Source organism: Suncus etruscus, chromosome 11 (genome assembly GCF_024139225.1).
Source record: "Suncus etruscus isolate mSunEtr1 chromosome 11, mSunEtr1.pri.cur, whole genome shotgun sequence".
Taxonomy (NCBI): Eukaryota; Metazoa; Chordata; class Mammalia; order Eulipotyphla; family Soricidae; genus Suncus; species Suncus etruscus.
Window position 1 is genome coordinate 46,350,543 of NC_064858.1, and position 20,311 is coordinate 46,370,853.

Consider the following 20,311-nt stretch of genomic DNA (forward strand, 5'->3'; position numbering starts at 1 on the left):
TGAAAGACCTAATTTAAGACAAGACTAACCAAAAGACACCAAATTTCGATATAAAGATGGCATTAAATCCCAGGACAATTCTTTCTCTCAACGTCAATGGTCTAAATGCACCAGTCAAGAGACACAGAGTGGCTAAATGGATCAAAAAACTCAATCCAACCTTCTGCTGCCTACAAGAAACACACCTGAATAGTCAGAACAAACATAGACTCAAAATAAAAGGCTGGAGAAAAATCATCCAAGCAAACAACACCCATAAAAAAGCTGGAGTGGCCATACTAATATCAGATAATGCAAACTTTATACTCAGGAAGGTTGTAAGGGACAAAGATGGACATTTTATATTAATCAAGGGGTATATAGAGCAGGGAGAATTCACTCTCCTAAACATATATGCACCAAATGAGGGGCCAGCAAAATATTTAATACAACTGTTGACAAATCTGAAAAATAATATCAATAACAACACAATAATTGTGGGGGACCTTAACACGGCTTTGTCAACACTGGATAGGTCAACCAGACTGAAACCCAACAAGAATATACTAGACCTGAGGAGAGAAATGGAAGAAAGAGGCCTAGTGGATATATATAGGACACTACACCCCCAGAAACCTGGATACACATTCTTCTCCAATGTACATGGGACATTCTACAGGATAGACTACATGCTGGCACATAAAACATATCTCCATAATATCAAGAGGATAGAAATTTTGCAGACTACCTTTGCTGACCACAAGGCTCTGAAATTATTTGTGAATTCCAAAGGGACTCAGAAGAAAAACATTAACACCTGGAAGTTAAACAGCCTCATACTCAATAACCAGTGGGTCCGAGATGAAATCAAGGAGGAAATCAAAAGGTTCCTGGAAACAAATGACAATAAAGACACAAACTATCAGAACTTATGGGACACAGCAAAAGCAGTACTGAGAGGAAAATTTATAGCTTTGCAAGCACACATCAGGAAGGAAGAAGGAGCTTACCTGAGTAGCTTAATGACACAGCTAATAGAACTAGAAAGTGCTCAACAAAAGGACCCAAAAATAGGAAGACAGAAGGAAATAACAAAGCTGAGAGCAGAAATCAATGAAGTGGAAAACCAAAAAACAATCCGAAAGATCAACGAAAGCAGAAGTTGGTTCTTTGAAAAAATAAACAAGATTGATAGACCACTGGCAAACCTAACAAAGAAAGAGAGAGAGAGAAACTTGATAACTCGTATTAGGAATGAAAAAGGAGAGATCACTACTGATATGACAGAGATTCAAAGGGTAATCAGAAACTACTTTGAGAAACTCTACGCCACTAAAAATGAGAACCTGGAAGAAATGGATAAATTCTTGGACTCTTATAATCTTCCACGGTTGAAGGAAGAGGATGTAGCATATCTAAACACCCCCATCACCATTGATGAAATCAAAACGGTAATCAAAGGTCTGCCGAAAAACAAAAGCCCAGGCCCAGATGGATTCACTAATGAATTCTTTCAAACTTTCCAAGAGGAACTACTACCAATCCTGGCAAGACTCTTTCATGAAATTGAACAAAAGGAAACACTTCCAAATAGCTTTTATGAAGCCAACATCACCTTGATACCTAAACCAGACAGAGATGCTACAAAAAAAGAAAATTACAGACCAATATCGCTGATGAATGCCGATGCAAAGATCTTCAACAAAATCCTGGCAAATAGGATTCAATGCCTCATTAAGAAGATCATCCACTACGATCAAGTAGGTTTCATCCCAGGAATGCAAGGCTGGTTTAACATCCGTAAATCCATCAACATCATACACAACATCAATAACAAGAAAAATAAAAACCACATGATCATATCAATAGATGCAGATCAAGCATTTGATAAGGTCCAACACCCATTCTTGATCAAAACTCTCAGCAAGATGGGAATGGAAGGAACCTTTCTCAATCTAGTTGAAGCCATCTACCACAAGCCAATGGCAAATATTATCCTCAACGGAGAAAAACTAAAAGCCTTCCCTCTAAATTCTGGTACAAGACAAGGCTGTCCTCTCTCACCACTCCTATTCAACATAGCACTGGAAGTACTCCCTATAGCGATTAGGCAAGAAAAAGATATCAAGGTAATTCAGATAGGAAAGGAAGAAGTCAAGCTCTCACTGTTTGCAGATGACATGATACTCTACTTAGAAAACCCTAAAGACTCCACCAAAAAGCTTCTAGAAACAATAGACTCATATAGCAAGTTGGCAGGCTACAAAATTAACACACAAAAATCAATGGCCTTTCTATACACCAATAGCAATAAGGAAGAAATGGACATTAAGAAAACAATCCCATTCACAATAGTGCCACACAAACTCAAATATCTTGGAATCAACTTGACTAAAAATGTGAAGGACCTATACAAAGAAAACTATAAAACTCTGCTCCAAGAAATAAGAGAGGACACACGGAAATGGAAACGCATACCCTGCTCATGGATTGGCAGGATTAACATCATCAAAATGGCAATACTCCCCGAGGCATTATACAGATTTAATGCTATCCCTCTAAAGATACCCATGACATTCTTCAAAGAAGTGGATCAGGCACTTTTGAAATTCATTTGGAACAATAAACACCCACGAATAGCTAAAGCAATCATTGGGAAAAAGAATATGGGAGGAATTACTTTCCCCAACTTTAAACTGTACTACAAAGCAATAGTTATCAAAACAGCATGGTATTGGAATAAGGACAGGCCCTCAGACCAGTGGAATAGACTTGAATACTCAGAAAATGTTCCCCAGACATACAACCACCTAATTTTCGATAAAGGAGCAGGAAACCCTAAATGGAGCAGGGAAAGCCTCTTCAACAAGTGGTGTTGGCACAATTGGATAGCCGCTTGCAAAAAATTGAACGTAGACCCCCAGCTATCATCATGCACGAAGGTGAAATCCAAATGGATTAAAGACCTCGATATCAGCCCCAAAACCATAAGATATATAGAACAGCACATAGGCAAGACACTCCAAGACATTACAGGCATCTTCACGGAGGAAACTGCACTCTCCAAGCAAGTGAAAGCAGAGATTAACAGATGGGAATATATTAAGCTGAGAAGTTTCTGCACCTCAAAAGAAATAGTGCCCAGGATACAAGAGCCACCCACTGAGTGGGAGAAACTATTCACCCAATACCCATCAGATAAGGGGCTAATCTCCAAAATATACAAGGCACTGACAGAACTTTACAAGAAAAAAACATCTAATCTCATCAAAAAATGGGGAGAAGAAATGAACAGACACTTTGACAAAGAAGAAATACACATGGCCAAAAGACACATGAAAAAATGCTCCACATCACTAATCATCAGGGAGATGGAAATCAAAACAACGATGAGATACCACCTCACACCACAGAGAATGGCACACATCACAAAGAATGAGAACAAACAGTGTTGGCGGGGATGTGGAGAGAAAGGAACTCTTATCCACTGCTGGTGGGAATGCCGTCTAGTTCAACCTTTATGGAAAGCTATATGGAGATTCCTTCAAAAACTGGAAATCGAGCTCCCATATGATCCAGCTATACCACTCCTAGGAATATACCCTAGGAACACAAAAATACAGTACAAAAACCCCTTCCTTACACCTATATTCATTGCAGCACTATTTACCATAGCAAGACTCTGGAAACAACCAAGATGCCCTTCAACAGATGAATGGCTAAAGAAACTGTGGTACATATACACAATGGAATATTATGCAGCTGTCAGGAGAGATGAAGTCATGAAATTTTCCTATACATGGATGTATACGGAATCTATTATGCTGAGTGAAATAAGTCAGAGAGAGAGAGAAAAACGCAGAATGGTCTCACTCATCTATGGGTTTTAAGAGAAATGAAAGACATTCTTGCAATAATAATTTCCAGACACAAAAGTGAAAAGAGCTGGATGTTCCAGCTCACCATAGGAAGCTCACCACAAAGAGTGATGAGTTTAGTTAGAGAAATAACTACATTTTGAATTTTCCTTATAATGAGAATGTATGAGGGAAATGGAGAGCCTGTTTAGAGTACAGGCGGGGGTTGGGTGGGTAGGAGGGAGACTTGGACATTGGTGATGGGAATGTTGCACTGGTGATGGGTGGTGTTCTTTACATGACTGAAACCCAAAAACAATCATGTATGTAATCAAGGTGTTTAAATAAAAAAATAAAAATTAAAAAAAAAAAAGAAAAGAATACCATGTGGCTATTCGGAAAAAAAAAAAAAAAAAAAAAAGAAGATCATCCACTATGATCAAGTAGATTTCATCCCAGGAATGCAAGGATGGTTTAACATCCATAAATCTATCAACATAATACACAACCTCAACAACAAGAAAAATAAAAACCACATGATCATATCAATAGATGCAGATCAAGCATTTGATAAGGTCCAACACCCATTCTTGATCAAAACTCTCAGCAAGATGGGAATGGAAGGAACCTTTCTCAATATAGTTAAGGCCATCTACCACAAGCCAGTGACAAATATTATCCTCAATGGAGAAAAACTGAAAGCCTTCCCTCTAAATTCTGGCACAAGACAAGGCTGTCCTCTCTCACCACTCCTATTCAACAAGCATTGGAAGTACTTGCTATAGCGATTAGGCAAGAAAAAGATATCAAGGAAATCCAAATAGGAAAGGAAGAAGTCAAGCTCTCACTGTTTGCAGATGACATGATACTCTACTTAGAAAACCCTAAAGACTCTACCAAAAAGCTTCTAGAAACAATAGACTCATATAGCAAGGAGGCAGGTTACAAAATTAACACAAAAAAATCAATGGCCTTTCTATACACCAATAGTAGTAAGGAAGAAATGGACATTAAGAAAACAACCCCATTCACAATAGTGGCACACAAACTCAAATATCTTGGAATCAACTTGACTAAAAATGTGAAGGACCTTTACAAAGAAAACTATAAAACTCTGCTCCAAGAAATAAGCGGAAATGGAAACACATACCCTGCTCATGGATTGGCAGGATTAAAATCATCAAAATGGCAGTACTCCCCAAGGTATTATACAGATTTAATGCTATCCCTCTAAAGATACCCATGACATTATTCAAAGAAGTAGATCAGGCGCTTTTGAAATTCGTTTGGGACAATAAACACCCTCAAAGAGCTAAAGCAATCATTTGGAAAAAGAATATGAGAGGAATTATTTTTCCCAACTTTACTACAAAGCAATAGTTATCAAAACAGCATGGTATTGGAATAAGGACAGGCCCTCAGATCAGTGGAATAAGCTTGAATACTCAGAAAATGTTCCCCAGACATAAAATCACCTAATGTTTGATAAAGAAGCAAGAAATCCTACATAGAGCAAAGAACGTCTCTTCAGCAAGTGACGTTGGCACAACTGGCTAGCCACTTGCAAAATATTGAACTTAGAACCCCACATAACTTACGAAAGTAAAATCCAAATGGATTAAAGACCTCGATAACAGACCCAAAACCATAAGATATATAGAACAACACATAGGCAAAACACTCCAGGATATTAAGACTGCAGGCATCTTCAAGGAGGAAACTGCACTCTCCAAGCAAGTGGAAGCAAAGATAAACAGATGGTAATACATTAAGCTGAGAAGCTTCTGCACCTCAAACGAAATAGCGCCCAGGGTACAAGAGCCACCCACTGAGTGGGTGAAACTCTTCACCCAATACCCATCAGATAAGGGGCTAATCTCCAAAATATACAAGGCACTGACAGAAATTTACAAGAAAAAAAAAACATCTAATCCCATCAAAAAATGGGGAGAAGAAATGGACAGACACTTTGACAAAGAAGAAATACAAATGGCCAAAAGACACATGAAAAAATGCTCCACATCACTAATCTCCATGGAGATGCAAATCAAAACAACGATGAGGTACTACCTCACACCACAAAGAATGGCACACATCACAAAGAATGAGAATAAACAGTGTTGGCGGGGATGTGGAGAGAAAGGAACTCTTATCCACTGCTGGTGGGAATGCCGTCTAGTTCAACCTTTATGGAAAGCAATATGGAGATTCCTCCAAAAACTGGAAATCGAACTCCCATACGACCCAGCTATACCACTCCTAGGAATATACCCTAGGAACACAAAAATACAATACAAAAACCCCTTCCTTACACCTATATTCATTGCAGCACTATTTACCATAGCAAGACTCTGGAAACAACCAAGATGCCCTTCAACAGACAACTGGCTAAAGAAACTGTGGTACAAATACACAATGGAATATTATGCAGCTGTCAGGAGAGATGAAGTCATGAAATTTTCCTATACATGGATGTACATGGAATCTATTATGCTGAGTGAAATAAGTCAGAGAGAGAGAAAAACGCAGAATGGTCTCACTCATCTATGGATTTTAAGAAAAATGAAAGACATTCTTGCAATAATAATTTTCAGATACAAAAAAGAAAAGAGCTGGAAGTTCCAACTCACCTCAGGAAGCTCACCACAAAGAGTGATGGGTTTAGTTAGAGAAATAACTACATTTTGAACTGTCCTAATAATGAGAATGTATGAAGGAAATAGAAAGCCTGTCTAGAGTACAGGCAGAGGTTGGGTGGGGAAGAGGGAGATTTGGGACATTGGTGATGGGAATGTTGCACTGGTGATGGGTGGTGTTCTTTACATGACTCAAACCCAAACACAATCATCTATGTAATCAAAGTGTTTAAATAAAACATATAAAAACAAAACAAAACAAAAAAACAAAAAATAATAATCAACAGGGGCTGGAGTAGGGTCAAAGCCATAAGGTGTCTGCCTTGCATGCTAGCTTAGGACGGACCACAGTTTTATCCTGCAGCATCCCATATGGAGACCCTAACCAGGAGCAATTTCTGAGCACAAAGCCAGGAGTAACACCTGAGCGTCACCAGGTATGGCAGAAAAAGACAAAAATAAATAAATAAATGAACAATATTCAATATTTGAAGCTGTGTATTTGGTGGTAACCCCAGGATGAATTAGAAGAGAAGAAAGGAAGGAAGGAAAGTGGGAAATTTTCACTGTGGAGGTGCTATGCGATATATGATATGATCTCGTCCTGATCTCTACCTAATTCGGGAAATACTGGGTTTCAGATTCCTTTATGAGAACAAAGTACAATAGTAACTAAAACTAGACAAATATATTGATTCACATATCTGCTATATAAATATCTGGTATTGAGGTGTCAGAAAAGTGTCCAAATAATGTCACTTTCTGAGGGTTATGAAAAAAAGGAAGCTGAATGTGTTTCTCTCTTGGAGCTTTTCTGAGGATTATAGTTATTCATATAGTTATTCATAGAAGTATCAGCTTGGTCTTTGCCATCATTTTCCTGTTATGTTTTCCATTTGTCTGTGTCTTTCTCCAAGTTTTCCATTTTAATTTAGGTAAGTTATACTCTAGATCTGCATGACATTATTTTAATTTAACTATTTATATTTTTAACAATTTTATTTCCCAAAACTATTACATTCTGGGGTATGGAGTTTTAGACATCAATATATGAGTGTTTATGGTCCAGAATTCAGCCAATTCCTAGTGCAGGTTGGAGGATTGTACTTTGACTTCTGGGTTGATGTGGACACAAAGAGAAAACACAAGTTTCTGTGGATGTCAGGATTGTGAGACAGTATTATTGTCAAGTGCTTTTATAAATTGAGGATTTGGGATTGGAAACAAGTCTTCTTATGTTTCAAGGACTGAGCACAAGACCAGTTGAAAATTGGTTGTAATCTGTATGACAGTATATTGAAATGAAGCTAAGGATTATTGTTAATTGCCTCTAGTTATGAGTTTTAAGTCATGTAAAGAAAACTCTAACCTTTAGCCATTCCAATCCAAACCATCATCTAATCTTATAAATGTCAGGTTCCTAAACTGAGGTTATTTTCTCTATTTAATTTTTTACATCTTTATCTTAATGTCTACATCTTTATTTTCATCTTCACCATATCTGGAATATAGGGAAAATTGACTAGAAATTGATTACTAGAAGATTTTTCAAAGGGGATTAACTTGCCTACCCTACTTATGAGCACACAAGTAATTATGATGCAGAATTCTATATCTACTATTGCTAACTTGATGCAAATCCTTTATTCTTCTAGTCTGACTTAAAAAAATGATAATAGAACAATAAATATAGTACATGGTATAGAAATTTTCCGTGTTTTGGTCAGAGTTAAATATTCAATTACATCAGATCAAAGAAATAGTAAAGGGATTAAATTCTCTACCTTGCATACAACTGAACCAGTCCTACTCCTAACATATATATGGACCCAAGAACCACCAGGAGTTACCCCCTCAACCCAGGTGTGGTCCCAAAATAGCAACAAAACACAACTATGCCACCTATCTATTTAACTGGGGGATTTTCTCAATCTTTCTGTGGTTTGGTTTCCTTGTCAATAAAATAGAAAAATAGAACCCACCTCAGTGGACTGCTATGATAACTAAATGAGTAAAAACCAAGTAAAAAATAACAATTTTGGTTCTTATGTAGTAGGCACTCAATAAATGGCAGTATTTTGTATTGTAGTTGTCATAGCAACTCTTCTTCACATTATCAAAATGGGATGCAATTGGAACAGCTATAAGGTACAGTTAACGTAAGTATATCACTAAAATTAAGTTAAATAGAGAAAATGGTCTCCTTTGTAAGTGTGTGTAAGAGTGATTATAGCTATTATTCCTAAACTATTACTTAGGTCATTGTATATTCTTCAGATATAAACTGCCTGAACCAGGTACCTGCATTATTTGCCAAGATCAAAAAAAATTATAATCAAGATAAAAATTCTTGGCTCAAGCTCTGATGATAATTTAATTATATGTGAAATCCATTAACATCATCAAATAGACAAAATGATAGCCTGGACATATAAATACTAGGTCAAAATGTAATTTCATAGTAGTGATTATCTTTTTGTCATTTTAACAATGTCTTAGGATAAAAAGAATGAAACTTCATAGATAATAGCTAGTATGAGAAAATAATCATGGTAGGTGAGGTTTCTACTAAATAATAAAAGTCAAAGAGCCTATTTATTCACAGCTTGATTCTAAAAAAATAGTGAGATTACTTTCTTGAAATACATAGCTATAACCTCAGCTTTATAAATATTACCTTTGGAAAATAGCAGAAGATCCTCATGAAACAATATGAAGTAAATGTAGGCATTTCACCATATTTTGGAAAAATCAAGCTGCTATAATTTGTATACAAACGATTCCAAACATATATTGTAGTTATTATTATGCTTATAAGAGGGGTTATGACTTTTAGATAGTCACTAAAAGCTATTATGTAAACAGAAAGTAGAGTGCAACGTTCAAAGGAATCAACATCTGTATATCACTGAGAGAGCATTTGTACATTTATTGCATCTGTTCATTGTCAGAACCACCTTTGAAAGCAGTTAGTTACAGCCACACCTCTTTACCCACAAGAAGATTGAAATTCAATATAGCATATAAACATGGCAAAACCATGATTTGAACGTTGCCTTTCATTTCTATTTTAGGCTGTGTTTCTTTTATGCTTCCTTTTAACAAGAAATATACCGGGTGTTACCTTGAACTTCAATCTGTAACCTGAACATTTTCTAACACCATTAGCATGATTCTATTATTAGAAAAAGAAAACATTATATAAGCTAAGAATTCTCTGAATGCTTCTATAAGAAACAGCTCTTACTAGGGAAGAAACAGCAAAGTCCATGTGACTCCCTTAAGAGTTTATATATTATCTTCCAAGGATAACCCAAATTAGTATTTATCTAAAATAAAGCTCTGTGTGTAGGAGCCCATGATATAATTTAACTATGCTAGCAAATAAAGCACTTCGGAATAAGTGGATTCTAAAAGCACTTATGGTTGCTCACAATCTATGTACATACTGAACAGTTCTGGTCCTAAGAGATTAATGTGTATCTATGATCAGCAGAGAGCTGGCTAAGCAAATTGATTGCTCTTGGTTGAACTTCCACACAGATGTCTGAAACTCTGATAAATCTATGTTGGACTCAATAGGGACTTGCAGTCACTCTTGTGATTCTGCACCTTTCTGGAAACTATACAGTATTTATTTTATGGCAGTGGCAGGAGTTTAGTGGAGAAATCTAAAATCGGCCAAACTCTCTTTAGGTTTGAACTTAGAATTGGCCTGTGATGTCTTCCACTGAATTCTATTTGCCACCGCATTTCACATGTCTATCTTAAAAACAGAGTGTAAGGAAAGTAATTCCAACTTTGGAAATAAGTTGGGGAATTCAACAAGCAGAGTGGAAAATATGGAGAAAATTGGAGTCAATTTCATGATAGAGCAAAAGCAGTAGCATATTAACATCCATATTAGATGTTTGCTATAATTTGTGGGTTGCCAGAAAATTTTCTACTCCTCAGATAGCAAAGTTGATAATATATGAAATTGTATTAATCTAGTATTAACAAAATTCAACATTGAATGAGGACCATTATTACTAGTCAAACAATAATTGCTAATGTTAAAAATTATAGCAGAAAATCAGTAAAAAACAGGGAATCAGTCAAATCAGTTCATCTATGTCAACCTACTATCCATAAGTAGGCTTGGGAAAAAAAGAACAAGTTTCTTGCTTTCTTCCATTCTTTATTTCCTCACATCCTTTTATCCTTTATTTCTTAATTTTAAAATATCAAAGCTGTAAAAATCCTAGGAATTATGTAGATCCAATTTATTCTTAAAAACAAAAGAGGTTCAAATAAAAAACAATTGATAGACTTGAACTAGTATTTAATTATTCTCTGCCCAACTATTGATAAATTACTCTATGGCATTGCTACTAAGAGTAGCATCAGCAAATGATAGAAGTTGGTTAGAAATGTAGAATTTCTTTTGATCAGAGAGATAGAGCACTTGCTTTACATATAGCATATCTGGGTTTAATCCCCAGAACTGCATCTCCTTAAGCACCATCAGGAATGATTTCTAGGCACAGAGCAAGGAGTACATCTTGAGCACAGCTTGATATGATTTCTAGAGAAAGAACTACAGAATCTTTGAAAGTTTTCTCATGCCTACTGAATGGAAACCCCAACTTCCACAAGATCCACAGCCAACTTTGTTATTTTAAGTTAGAGATTCTCTAGTTGTCCTAATCAATGCTTAGCAGCTATAAAACCTAAAGCTCCTGTGTAGAAAGAAGGCTGCCTTATATAATAGCACTGAAACCTTATTATATATATCAATTAAATATATATAAAGTATATATATTATATGTTATATAAATACATATAAATATATTATAAATATATATATTTCACTAACTTACTTAAGTAAACTCTTGAGTGTTTACTCTGACTAAGCTATCATAAAATAACTGAGAACAGGTATTTTCCCTCTGAGATCTCATACTCCAAAGAGGAGCCTAGCTTCTTCCTCTTTTCTCACATTCTCCTAAATCCTCTGTGCCCTCTGATTGCCCTTTACCTTCCTTCCAACCTCTTCCCACCCCGATCTTAATGATCCCATGACTAAAATATAATTTTAAAAGTTGTTGATTTAAGATCAAAGGGTTCATTCACTTGATGTTCCAATTTCAGTAAAGTGAATTCAATGTTGGATCATTTTTATTTGGTTTATATTCAAGCAGTTTACATGATAATATGACCCTAACATGCATATAAAGATGAAAGCATTAGAAACACTTTGGAAGAAAATGTTCCATAAATGTTGCACAGATTAGTCATATACTTTAATTTTTGCTTTTGTTTTTTTCCAATTCAATCTTTTTTTCTGAGGAATATAAAAATTTGAAAAGCTGAGATATCGGAGCATAAATACAAAGAGTATAATTTTTCTTGAACTATTTAGAATCAGAACATCTTTCTAAACATTTTTTATTAAGAAGCAAAGGGAAATTTTTCATATCAACAGGTAATTTTATTCAAAAATTTAGTGTATCTATGGTGACAATGTCAATAAAAAAGAGAAGTAGAATGCCCATCTACTATAGGTGGAGGAGGAGGAGGAGGGAGATTGGGGACATTGGTGATAGGAATGCTGTACTGGTGGAGGGTACATCTTTTTATCACTGAAATCCAACTACAATCATGTTTGTAATCAAGGTGCTTAAATAAAAATAATATTAAAGAAAAGAATTTAGTGTAAAGCAGAAACAAATAAACAGAAATTTAGTAAATGAAATAATTTCTGACATACAACATAGAGGAAGAAGTGTTTACCTAAAATAATTGGGTCACAGGATTGGTTATGTAATGTGATTCTTTTGAGGTTTGTAAGCCTGGTCCTTTAAGTACCAATGATTGAAAATAGTTTTTCCTTTTTTTCTTTCCTCTTAACACATCCGCGTGATCTTGAAAAGCTCAGAGTTCGTTTTATTTTTCTTTCCTTTTCTTGTCGTCTTTCTCTTTAAAGGTATTTCTGATGAGGCTGGCTTTCAAAATCAAGTCTGCTTGAACTTTAGCTGGGAGTAATGAAATTTCAATCTCTCATACAATGGCAACTACATCCTCTTTCTGCTCTTTTGGTGAAGTCAGAATAGCAACTTCCCAGCATGAACAATAGGTCTACTTTCAGTTCTCAGAGATTGACTGTTACTGAACAGTGGTGCATAGAAATAATCCTTGACAATGTCATGGGTGACATTTCTCATTCCTTATCACCCATGCTGCACACAGCCAGAACTTGATAAAGCACTCTGAAAGATGATAATGGCTGCTATCAAGCTGTCTAGGTAGAAATAATAATAATAATCTGTTTATGGAAAAACAGCTGTCCCTTTGTTCTTAATTTCATGAAATCTCAGATACAGATCTTCTCTCCCGTGACAGCCCTATCTCCATTCTCTTGCCAATCCAACCACTTTGGAGTTCTAATGATGGGCACATTTTAATGATCATTTTGATACAGTAGACAAGGATGCATGTAAGTAACCCCTAATCAGATTCAGTTACTGGGTGAACTCAATTGTTACAGAAAAGCCATTTAAAGAAAGATTTAGACTCAGGGAGAACTTTGCAATACTATAGAAAAGCCCAGTAGGCTATTTGAAAATAAGCACAGAACTTAGAATTATACAACTGATAACCTAAGTCAACATTTCAGTATCAAATGTTTAGTCCCAAGATTTCAGAAGTAATTCAAAATTCTTAGTGGGATCCCCAAAGAATTGTGATGTCGTGGTTCATCAATATGAATTGTATGGGGCCGGGCAGTTGCTCTAGAGGTAAGGTGCCTGCCTTGGCTGCGCTAGCCTTGGATGGACCGCGTTCGATCCCCCAGTGTCCCATATGGTCCCCCAAGCCAGGAGCGACTTCTGAGCGCATAGTCAGGAGCCCTGAGCGTCACCGGGTGTGGCCCAAAAACAAAAACAAAAAAATATGAATTGTATCTATGTATGTTTTAAATTATATGTCATGAACAACATCCAAAGGTTCAAAAGCATCCTGTAGCAATGTTATTATTTGCCTTTTTGGAACCAGTTTCTTTCTCTCTCCCCTCTCTCAGTAATGCCAAGAATTGAACCTAGCATCTCACAGATGCAAGGCAAGAGTTCTACTGTAGAGCCATATTCCTGGCATTTCTTTCTCTTTTTTTATCAATACTCCCATCTCTGGGGAATGAACTAGACAACCTTTACATTACGTTCAGGATGAAACCATCTGATTCAATTGATTTCGGTCCTTTCCCCTCCTGCCAGTATTCAATCACTGCCAAAGTCTATATTTTTATTAGCAAGGCTATTAGATAGCATCACCCTGAAACTGTAACCATAATGGTGCCACAATTACAGTGATCAGACAACCAGTTTGCCTTTGTTGCTCTTCCCTGTGATTTCCATAATAGTCAACATTGAATCCTATTGACACAGTTTAAGTTCCCTTTCTCCCTGTGTCTCCTTTTAATAATGGACAAAGGAGGACAAAGAAGACAATGATATAGATACGATAAGTGGAGTAGCATCCATGAAGAAATTGCACTGCCAAGTTTTTCTTTTCTGGATAATACATCACTGTAAGTCAAAGTTTCTTTGCTTCTCAATAAGTCTGGGTCTCTTCCTACTTGACAAAGGCATACCCATCTTTCTCTTCCTTCTCATCTTTCTCTTCCCTTCTTACCTCACTCCTCATTTTATTCACAAAGCAAAGCTTAGGCACTACTTTTCTCAGAAGTGACTTTACTCAATCCTTTCTTCTTTCCTTTACTCTCCCCAACAAATTAATGTTGAATTAATGATCATGACATTTCATAATTTTTCTTAATTTTTTCTCACCTTACATAATAATTCATTTTTCTAAAATATTAATTTCAAGAAATATGGTAAAAAAAAAACATCGTATTAATCTGGAGGAAAACAACTTCATAAGAGAAATGAGGGAATTTCAGACAAGTGTTTCATCTCAGACATGACTGGATGTGAACACTTGCTCTAATTGACAAGTGTTGTGCCCTTGAGTTTTTGTGACCCAAGGTATTAGATGCAACATAAACTAATTTCCAAGGTATTGATATGCATTATAGATTCATTTCAAATGTTTTTAAGAGAGTTAAATGAAAGATATCTACCAAGGAAAGAGCTCAAGGTTTAGGGGCTTATGCTTTGCATGAGCAAGGACCCAGATTTATTTGGACTCATTTGACCTCTGAGTACTGATGGGTGGAACCCTGGTGTCTCTACAACTGCTGTGCCCACATGACTGGGTCCTATCATTGAAGTATCCAGCCAGACTATCTAAGAATCTGTGAGGAGAGCCCCAAACCTCTGTACACTGCTTGAGAACCCCCAAATTATGTGAGTTAAAGTACTTTATATAAAATATCATAATGCTGCCATTCAATATGCTTTCAATCAACTGTAGCTAATATTAGGCTATCTAGAATCAACATAGTAGCCCTAGCAATCCCACAGTAGACTAACAATAGTTATATATTTAAAATTAAATTAAAAAAATAAAATCTTCCTCAGCTTCTGATAGGAATAAACCAATTTTATTTAAACCAATAAACCAATTTTAATTAAAAATTAAAATTAAAAAATTAAAAAAACCCAATAAACCAATTTTAATTAAAAATAAATTAAGTCCAAAGTGCATTTACTGGGCCATAGTTCAGTAGGCAGGGGTGTTTGACTTGAATATGGCAAACCCAGATTTGATTCCCAGTATCCTCTTTGGTCTCCCAAACACCAACAAGAATAGTTCCTAAGCAAAACAAAAAGTTAACCCAGAATACCACTGGGTGTGACTCAAAAACAAACAAAAAAAGAAGTGCATTGAATATATCCAATATACATACATAGATTGGCCTAGCTTACCTTATGTTCAGAATATGTTAAAAAAAACTTACAATATCTTAATTTTGAGTAAATAATCTAACCCAAACCTAATTTATAATAAAGCATTGACAATTTTATGTAATTTATTAATTACATGGTCTGACTAACGAGGAGCAGGAGACAAACCCATTTTCCTGCACTACCAGCTATTGCTGGATTTGGCAAAAAATAAAAACTCAAAATCTGAAGTCTTTGATCAAAATATCAAGTACCCAAAAACTGAATATTTATTGCCTTCACACCCTTAAAAAATTTAAAAACATTGTAAATTGGGGCCGGGCGGTGGTGCTAGAGGTAAGGTGTTTGCCTTACCTGTGCTAGCCTTGGACGGACCACGGTTCGATCCCCCAGCGTCCCATATGGTCCCCCAAGCCAGGAGTGACTTCTGAGCGCAGAGCCAGGAGTAACCCGTGAGCATCAATGGGTGTGGCCCAAAAACCAAAAAAAAAAAAAAAAAAAAAAAAAACCAAAAAAAAAAACCAAAAATAAAAAACATTGTAAATTGAGCTATCCTGAAGTCAGAGATCATGTGTTATATATTTATTATGTATATTATATTTATGTAGTTGATATACCTGGTTTGTCCTCCTCCCACTATAAACTGCATTGTTCTAAGTTTATCAGAGCTCTCAAGATTGACTACAATGTTACAGAAAAACAGCCAGAGAAGAGGAAACTGGTCATATGATTTGCAGAAATTCTTTCTAGATGCTTTATCATAGTGGTGACCTCAAGGAACCAATAGACTTTTCTTTGACAGTTCTGAATTGGACCCTCTCCCTATCATTCAGCAAAAAAGGCAGTTATGTCAGATCGCAAGAGAAAAGTGCTTCTTACCAGCAGAGGTACAAATTAAAAAAAAAAGGTGAAGGAGTTTATGTTTGCTAGCTGGAACAAGTCCTGGCAACATCCAGGAAATAAGGAGATGTGGCCTTGAACTTGAACTTCCTTCCCGCAATAGTTCTCTTTTGCACAAGTCACCAAAATTGCTTAGTCTCACACCATGAGTGATTGTAAAATCCTGGAAGTGTCTGGATTCAGACTTGGCAGTTGCCTCCTAAAACACCAAAGGGGTTAACGTCTGGGCAGTAATCAAAGTCTGGCAGCTACTACCCCACACATAATGGGCATTGTTGTTCCTGAGAGTTGTCTGTTTTTTCTGGCAGGCTTTACTGTTTGGAACAGATTCTAAAACAGAAAAGGGAAAAAGTCAGTCTGCATTTTTCTTTTCTTTCCTTTTTTTTTTAAGTGCACATGGAACCCAACATAAGGCTGGTCAAAGAACTGTTATTTTGCTGGATTTCCAGGAAAGTGGTACTGACATACTCTTCAGAGATGATGGCTTATCTAGTTAAAGTATGTTAACTCAAAGACATCCATTTGTATGTTTGTGTGAGAGAGAGACACAGTAGTATTATGAGGAGGGTCCCTTTCCTCAGATAGGAGGTAACACATTGCCACTGTATTAGCTGATAAGTGAACTGTGGCTGCCCTTCCATCTGCATACAAAATTTATTTACATGACATTATCAATGTTGCACTTATCAACCTTCCCAGAACCTGCTTGTCACTCCCACCTAAGGGGCCCCATATTTTGCCCTGTGAAAGTATTTGAATATATCTCACTAGTTACCAAAGCAACAAAATCCAATTACAAAGCAAAACAATACAGCACAGATTCTGCTCAAACTGGAAGACACATATATTTGGGAGGGGTGCTATTTCCCTTGAAATCACACAAGGTAGTGCTCAGAGCTAATTTCTAACTTGCTCAAAAATCACCCTGGCAGTGCTCAAAAAAATATATGTGGTTCCAGGAATTTTATCAGAAACTGGTCACATGTAAAGCAATGCACCTTAAACTTATACTATCACTCTGGCACTCTAAATAATTTTATTAATATGAATTATGCATTTTTGATGTCAACATCACCTCAAATTATTAAGAAAGTTTCTAAATATTTAGTTCTTATAATTAAATAGCAATGGACTAGTAGTAAAATTTGTTTTAGATCAAATTATTCCATGGCTTGGTCTATACATGAGCTAAGTTATATAACTCATAAGTCATAGTCTAGAACAAGAGTCACAGATTTTTTTTCTCCTAAGAGACTATAGTGTAAGGATTATATGCTTTGCAGAATCATCCCATCTTACATAACTACTTAACTCTACAATTACACTGAGAAAGTGGCTATAAACTATTTTTAAATATCAGAGTGCATGAATGGACTTCAATAAAACTTTTTAATAAAAATAAGACATAGCAAATACTTTTTTAACCATGCACTTATTCAACAAGTAAGTACTGATTTCCTTGTTCTGTATAAAACTTTATATAAGGTTTGAGGCTAGACACTAATAAAATACATAAGATATTTTTCTTGAAACTATGACATTTTAAAGTGGTAAAGATGAAATGCCTAGATCACCCTCGATATCACATGTTAGGAGAAAATACAGAAAAGAAAATAAGGGGAGAAGCAAATAAGAAAAAGAAGCAATGAGGGAACAAAAATTAGAGATTTAGTTATACTGGTGCTATGGGAGAGTCATGTAGACACAATAGCACAAATAACATTGTTGTGTATGTAACACAGCGGTGATTGCCTTGCAAACAGCCAACCCAGGACCTAAGGTGGTTGGTTCAAATCCTGGCATCCCATATGGTCCCCTATGCCTGCCAGGAGTAGAAACTCAACCAACTCATGATGGTATTGATGTAACGCTTGGGGATGCCCCAACACATGGAGGACTGTACTGGCCTTCCTTCTTCATTCAGCTTGATATTATCTTTTGTACCAGTCTTCAACCCGCTTTTCCAGACCCATCAAGTGTCTTTTGCCAGTCTTTTCAGAGTTCCAGACCCCTCATCTTTACAGATTGGTATTGGACTCTGTAGAAATTTCACCTTTTGACCACAACCTTCCAAACCTATGTGGTGTGCTGGGGGACCTGGTGGCTTTAGCTCTGATGGGGCACTTCCTTTGTGACACTCGATGAAGTTGAAATATTCTCCATGCAAGGCCCAGGGCTGATGAAGAGATGTGCAGTCTCAGTTTATGACTCCTCACTGAGTAACGATTTAAGCAGAGAGATCAGTTGAATACAGAATGAAAAAGCTAGCGAAAGACATTTTTGCAATAATAATATTCAGGCACAAAAGGGAAAAAAACTGGAAGTTACAGCTCACCTCATAAAGCTCACCGCAAACAGGAATGAGTTTAGTTAGAAAAATAACTACGGTTTGAACTATCCTAATAGAAGTATAGAAGAGAACACTAATAAGAATCAGGAGAGGGCCCGGAGAGATAGCATAGCGGCGTTTGCCTTGCAAGCAGCCGATCCAGGACCAAAGGTGATTGGTTCGAATCCCGGTGTCCCATATGGTCCCCCGTGCCGGCCAGGAGCTATTTCTGAGCAGACAGCCAGGAGTAGCCCCTAAGCACCGCCGGGTGTGGCCCAAAAACCAAAAAAAAAAAAAAAAAAAAAAGAATCAGGAGAATATGAAGATAGAAATGAGAAAACTCCAAACAGAAATTTCAGATCAAATAACAGGTCTGAAAAACTCAGTAGATGAATTGAAGAAAAACATGGTTGAGATTTCCCACAGGTTAACAGCAGCTGAGGATAGAATCAGTACACTGGAAGATGAGATGCATAACAATTCCATACAGCAGAAGAAATTGGAAAAAAAGCCTCAAAGCAAATGATCAAACAATGGAAAAATTACCCAAAGAATGGGAACAGATGAAAATAGAAGTCTATGATAAGCTCATCAGAAACAACTTAAGAATCATTGGAGTCCCAGAGACTCAGGAAGAAAATCTCCAGGAAGAATCAACAGTCAAGAACATCATTAAAGAGAAACTACCAGAGCTAATGAATACATGCGATCAAATCCTGCATGCCCGAAGAGTACCAACTAAAAGAGACCCCAGAAAAAACACCCCAAGACACATCCTAGTCACAATGACGAATGCCATAGATAGAGACAGAATTCTGAAAGCAGCAAGATCGAAAAGAGAAATTACATTCAAGGGAACATCCTTGAGATTTACTGCAGACCTGTCACCAGAAACACTCAAGGCCAGAAGGCAGTGGTGGGACATAGTGACAAAACTCAATGAAATAAATGCTTTGCCTAGAATACTGCACCCAGCAAAACTCACTTTCAGGTTTGAAGGAACAATACATAGTTTCACAGACAAACAACAGCTCAAAAACTTCACAGACTCAAAACCATTCTTAAAAGAAAAACTGAACGGCATACTTTAAGACAAGGCTTACCAACAGACACACCAAACTTTAATATAAAGATGGCACTAACTCCCAGGACAATTCTTTCTCTCAATGTCAATGGACTAAATGCACCAGTTAAGAGACACAGAGTGGCTAAATGGATCAAAAAACTCAATCCAACTTTCTGCTGCCTACAAGAAATGCACCTGAATAGTCAGAACAAACATAGACTCAAAATAAAAGGCTGGAAGGAAATCATCCAAGCAAACAACACCCAAAAAAAAGCAGGAGTGGCCATACTAATATCAGATGATGCAAACTTTATACTTAGGAAAGTTGTAAGGGACAAAGATGGACATTTTGTATTAATCAAGGGATATGTACAGCAGGAAGAAATCACCCTCCTAAACATATATGCACCGAATGAGGGGCCAGCAAAATATTTAATACAACTGTTGACAAATCTGAAAAATAATATCAATAACAACACAATAATTGTGGGAGACCTCAACACGGCATTGTCAACACTAGACAGGTCAACCAGACAGAAACCCAACAAGAATATACTAGACCTGAGGAGAGAAATGGAGGAAAGAGGCCTAGTAGATATATACAGGACACTCCACCCCCAGAAGCCTGGATACACATTTTTCTCTAATGTACATGGGACATTCTCCAGGATAGACTACATGTTAGCACATAAAACATA